This window comes from Staurois parvus, unplaced genomic scaffold (genome assembly GCF_062004578.1).
Source record: "Staurois parvus isolate SC_StPar_1 unplaced genomic scaffold, SC_StPar_1.0 ptg000137l, whole genome shotgun sequence".
Taxonomy (NCBI): Eukaryota; Metazoa; Chordata; class Amphibia; order Anura; family Ranidae; genus Staurois; species Staurois parvus.
In genome coordinates, this window is record NW_028317933.1 from 8,187,720 (window position 1) to 8,193,719 (window position 6,000).

Sequence of the window (6,000 nt, forward strand, 5' to 3'; positions counted from 1 at the left end):
GAGGATTTGTGTACACAGGGGAAATTTTAAGGGGTAGAGGATTTTTGCAATGAGTGGTGATTTGGGGGGAGGGATGTGTAAGGAGGGATGAATTGGGGGGAGAGGGTTTAAAATTTAAAGGGGGATTGAGGGGGGGCAAAGATTTGTGCTGAGAGAGTGATTTCAGCAGGGGAGGGAGAGGATTTGATATGGGAAGGGGCATGGGGAGGGGAGATTTGATGGGATTTGTGCTAGGAGGGGAGATTTGATGGGATTTGTGCTGAGAGGGGGAATTTGGAGAAGGCAGAGGATTCGTGTACATAGTGGAAATTTTAAGGGGTAGAGGATTTTTGCTATGAGTGGTGATTTGGGGGGAGGGATGTGTAAAGAGGGATGAATTGGGGGGAGAGGGTTTAAAATTGAAAGGGGGATTGAGGGGGGCAAAGATTTGTGCTGAGAGGGTGATTTCAGAAGGGGAGGGAGAGGATTTGATATGGGAAGGGGCATGGGAGGGGAGATTTGATGGGATTTGTGCTAGGAGGGGAGATTTGATGGGATTTGTGCTAGGAGGGGAGATTTGATGGGATTTGTGCTGAGAGGGGGAATTTGGAGAAGGCAGAGGATTCGTGTACATAGTGGAAATTTTAAGGGGTAGAGGATTTTTGCTATGAGTGGTGATTTGGGGGGAGGGATGTGTAAAGAGGGATGAATTGGGGGGAGAGGGTTTAAAATTGAAAGGGGGATTGAGGGGGGCAAAGATTTGTGCTGAGAGGGTGATTTCAGCAGGGGAGGGAGAGGATTTGATATGGGAAGGGGCATGGGAGGGGAGATTTGATGGGATTTGTGCTAGGAGGGGAGATTTGATGGGATTTGTGCTAGGAGGGGAGATTTGATGGGATTTGTGCTGAGAGGGGGAATTTGGAGAAGGCAGAGGATTCGTGTACATAGAGGAAATTTTAAGGGGTAAAGGATTTTTGCTATGAGTGGTGATTTGGGGGGAGGGATGTGTAAAGAGGGATGAATTGGGGGGAGAGGGTTTAAAATTGAAAGGGGGATTGAGGGGGGCAAGGATTTGTGCTGGAAGGGGGATTTCAGTGGCGGGATTTGTACTGGGAGGAGAATTTCAGTGTTCAATTTTTTTGGGGGTGGGGAGAGAGGCGATATTTTCTGATACATGCTTATCACACATCATGGGTGGGGGGAGCCCAGTTTGGCCTGTTCACCCCGGGCACTAGATTACCTTGTCCTGGAACCAATTGGACCTAGAACTACGATTGGATGGGAAGTCAATCAGCCACAGCTCAAGGAACCTGGAGCAACCTCTGGAGGATCCCTAGGGCTCCATGGATCTCTGGTTGAGAATGGCTGCTCTAGACGAACAGCTAAATATAGTATTTAAATACATTTACAGAGCTGGTTTATCTGTGAAAGGATTAGTATTTCTGTATATGCAGTCCTGATGTATATAAAATACCAAACAGTACAGCTAGCTTGGTGATGTGATGGTTCTCTGCAGTTGAAACAGATCCATATTCACTTCTCCTTGCACCCTCATCGGTGCCAGCATCTTTGCCCGGTCTTTTTCAGGTTCAGGATCTTCTGCCATCCTGATTGGCCAGGCTGCAATGTTCATGCACAGCTCAGAGTTTTGTATATAAGTTTAAGGGCTTGTTCACACCAACCCCAAAGGGCTGCATTGGGCCGTGTTGGACAACACAGTCCCAACACATAGACAAGGCAATTTGCTTAATGTCCTATTGTTTCCATTCTAGTAAAAAAAAGTATGATATGTTTCATTTTTACGTAGTGGATTAAGATGAGCTACAATGTATTGCAACGTGCTGCTGTGCAGAGCTCAACAGTGAGTGATCTGTCAGTTGGTCAGGGTTAATAAAGTGTTATGCACACCTTAAATGGACTCTAAACTCTGGTTAAAAAAAATGAAAATTCTATTCAAATACTGTATGTAGTCCCTTCTCATCTAAATTCCTTATTTTTGGTGCTGTGGCCTGACTTCCTGTTAAAGGGTGGCAACGTTTGCTCTTCTTGGTCCCAATGTATGTAGTAGCGTAGTCACCCTCTCTCGCTTGCTCCTGGGGTGGACTATGGACTTTTTTAGTATGCACAGAGCAGTACACATGACCGCATCTAATGTGCGCTGCTTGTTCCAAACATGTAAGTGAAGGGGAGCTCACAGATGATGTTACAAGGAGGCAGAAAAACAACAGTAAGCAAGAATTTTATGAAAAGTAGATTACAGGACCATTAAGTAGTGGATGTGTATAGATTACTTTTGGGTAATAAGGATATCATTTTAGGGTCACTTCAATGCGCACCCGCTGGCATGAATGGGCTCTATTAGTTGCTATAAACAGCACATCGTATTCCAGATGATATTATAGAAAAAAACTGAAATTAGAAATCAAATGTTTCTACAAATAAAAATGCCATTTTACAATACGGGCTGGAAAAACTGACACCACCAGATTTCATTCCTAGACCTATCACTGCTCATTGCTGTCAGCGTGCCACATGACATCAGGAAGCATGGAAACCGATTAGCAGGAAGCGTAATCAGTGCAAATATGCACAAATGCCAGGAATTCTCAGCATCACCTGAGATTAACGTATAAGCCTCCAGCCTCCTGTGGTGACTCTGTGATCTGGAACTGAACTGGAACAGAACTAGTTAAAGCCTCCTTCTACAGCTCAAGATGCAGAGGCATCATGCGGTCTTCACACAGACAAGAAAGTCCAAAGGATGAGCTTTGAAATCTCATGGCAAACGTAATCCAGAAACGATACGCTGTCATGCCTTTTATTCCGGAAACCCTAGGCCGAATTTTATAGCGCAAATGAAGGAATTCGTTTTTGGCAGATTAAATACTGAATGCTTTGAACTGACAGCTATTAAATATAGTGTGCAAAAAATAAATACATACTATTCATATTGATCTTTAATTAACTATGCAACCCTGAATAGTTGAATAGATATCCCAGACTTATTTATAATAAATATTTAGGTAAGGTGTGTTAATTGGGTAACATTTTCCTATTACTTGAGTCTTACAGTATGGTTACTCTTCAGCAATTAAAAGCATAACTGTATAGGTCAAATTTTTTTGTTTTTATTCGGTGGAACAACTTCCTTCATTTGCTGTCTTACGGAGGTTCCAGCATAATGTGTCGGAGCATTGCTGAAGACACTCCAGATCCAGTTGAGCGATGTACCTTAAATAATGTTACCTTCAACTAGAGTCCAACTTTTTGGAATATATCCTGCTCACAGGCAACCACATGTTTAATGCTTCCATTCCAACACCTAATTGACTTGTTCCTGAATTCTGAATCCTATCAAAGGGTACACATTCTTAAGCCTTCATTGTCAGCTTTACATTTGTCTACTGCTTCAGTGTCACCTCTGTTATTAAAATCTTTTCATAAATAATAACTTGAGGCAAAAAGGGACAACCATCCTAGCATATGCTCTGAATATTCACTCCAAAGCCAGCCCTGCTATGGACGCTAAAGGCTCGGCCACCCACTGTTACTGTATACACATGCCATTGTAGATCTACGTTTTTTACTATTTTACTTATGTATTTATCTCTCTGTTTTATATCTTGGTTCTGGGACACATTATCTATCTGTCTATCAGAGCCTTTCTCAACCAGGGTTCCTCCACGGGTTGCTAGGGGTTCCTTGAGCTGTGGCTGATTGACTCCCCAATCTGGTGGTGCTTGCATAATTCCAGGATTATTCCCATTTAGTAGAGCCAGTAGGGGTTGTAGTCTTCACACTGACCACCAATGAATTGGTTTTAGGAAGGGTTCCTCAAAGACCTGAGAACTATTTCAAGGGTTTCTCTGGCATCTATCTATCTATCTATCTATCTATCTATCTATCTATCTATCTATCTATCTCTCTATCTATCTATCTATCTATCTATCTGATCTATCTATCTATGCCATTCTTAACCAGAGTTCGGACGAACCCCAAGGTTTCTTCAGGGGTTGCTACAGGTTCCCTGAACTGTGACTGATTGACCCCCTCATTTGATGGTGCCAGCATAATTCCAGGGTCATTGCCACTTGGTGGAGCCAGTAGGGGTTGCAATCTTCCCAATAACCACCAAGGAATGGGTTTTAGCAAGAGTTCCTCAAAGACATGAGAACTATTTCAAGGGTTCCTCTGGAGTAAAAAGACTGAGAAAGGATGATCTATCTATCTATCTATCTATCTATCTATCTATCTATCTGTCTATCTCTCAACCATGGTTCCAAGGAACCCGAAGGTTGCTACACGTTCCTTGGGCTGTGGTTGATTGACTTTCCATCTGAGTGTGTTGGCGAAGTTCTGGGGTCAACACCACTTGGTAGAGCCAGTTACATGAAGTCTTGAAGTCATGATTTGTTTTGCTGTAGGGGCTGCACGTTGACCAACACTGTAAGGGTTTCAAACTTCTCAATGACCACTAATGCAAGGAGATTTTTCTCACTGACCACCAATTAATTGGTTCTAGCAAGGGTTCCCTAGACCTGAAAACTATAAGGCTGATCTGTCTGTCTGTCTATCTATCTATCTATCTATCTATCTATCTATCTATCTATCTATCTATCTATCTATCTCCTGTTCCGTGAAACATTATCTCTCTCTCTCTCTCTCTCTCTCTCTCTCTCTCTCTCTCTCTCTATCTATCTATCTTTCTATATCCTGGGACACCTATATACTTTACAGTTCACCCTGGATGACCGATACATGTGTTCTGCTGCACAGAGCAGTGACAATGATGTATAGGTATTGTGTCCAGTATGAACACAGCCCCTATATATGCAGTATAGTCACACATGCTTTATGCCCCTACACTGTATACATTCATCCAATGCTGCATATACAAGATGTAAGTATATGATGTGCACATTGCACCCGCTGCTGGTTCGCACTACACGAATACAATTGTATTAGAAAATTAGATCATTTCACATATATTTCAGGCAATGGGAACCATAATGGACATAGACATAAACATGTGACATGTACAGAATATAATTGAAGCTTAAAATCGAATAGATTGTTCTTTACCTGTGTGGGGACCACTGCTCTGTATGGGGATCACTGCTCTGGGACCAGAAGACAAGGCTCAGGAGAAGCAGGAGATCTCAGTGGTAGACAGGCTGACCACCGGGGCAGAACAATCAAGAAATTGGTAGCCACCTGACAGCATAGAGGGACTAATGCAGACAGTGCTGGGGGACCGGCGTAGAAGGCAGACTGCTGGCATCAGTGCACATTGCTGTCAGCTCTGCAGGCTAAAGAGAGGAGGCGTCTGCTGCAGCCTGAGAGCTCTGCGAGGAGGGGGAGAGAGTGCAGAGACGTCTCATTATACAACTCCACCTACAGCACAACCGCCACTGCTAATACACAGAGCACAGCCCGCATGTCTCATACATACTACCCTGGGTTTAATACACAGACGCATTGTAAGTGTAAAATACAGATACACACCACTCTGTGTATAATACAGATATACCCCGCTCTGTATATAATACAGACACACACACCGCTCTGTGTATAATACAGACACACACCGCTCTGTGTATAATACAGACACACACCGCTCTGTGTATAATACAGACACACACCGCTCTGTGTATAATACAGACACACACCGCTCTGTGTATAATACAGACACACACCGCTCTGTATAATACAGATATACCCCGCTCTGTATATAAAACAGACACACACCGCTCTGTGTATAATACAGACACACACCGCTCTGTGTATAATACAGACACACACCGCTCTGTGTATAATACAGATATACCCCGCTCTGTATATAATACAGACACACACACCGCTCTGTGTATAATACAGACACACACCACTCTGTGTATAATACAGACACACACCGCTCTGTGTATAATACAGATACACACCACTCTGTGTATAATACAGATACACACCGCTCTGTGTATAATACAGATACACACCGCTCTGTGTATAATACAGACACACACC

The 6,000-nt window shown here is 43.2% G+C and overlaps 1 protein-coding gene across 1 annotated transcript in view; it reads right to left on the reverse strand.

Moving 5' to 3' along the window:
* The window catches only part of PPP1R16B (protein phosphatase 1 regulatory subunit 16B), a 90,012-nt gene extending 84,695 nt beyond the window's left edge, over nt 1-5,317 (reverse strand). The window contains exon 1 of the mRNA XM_089673305.1: nt 5,062-5,317. The gene's annotated coding sequence lies outside the window, so the exon portion shown is untranslated. The remainder of the gene's footprint in view (nt 1-5,061) is intronic.
* Between the last annotated feature and the right edge of the window lie 683 nt (nt 5,318-6,000).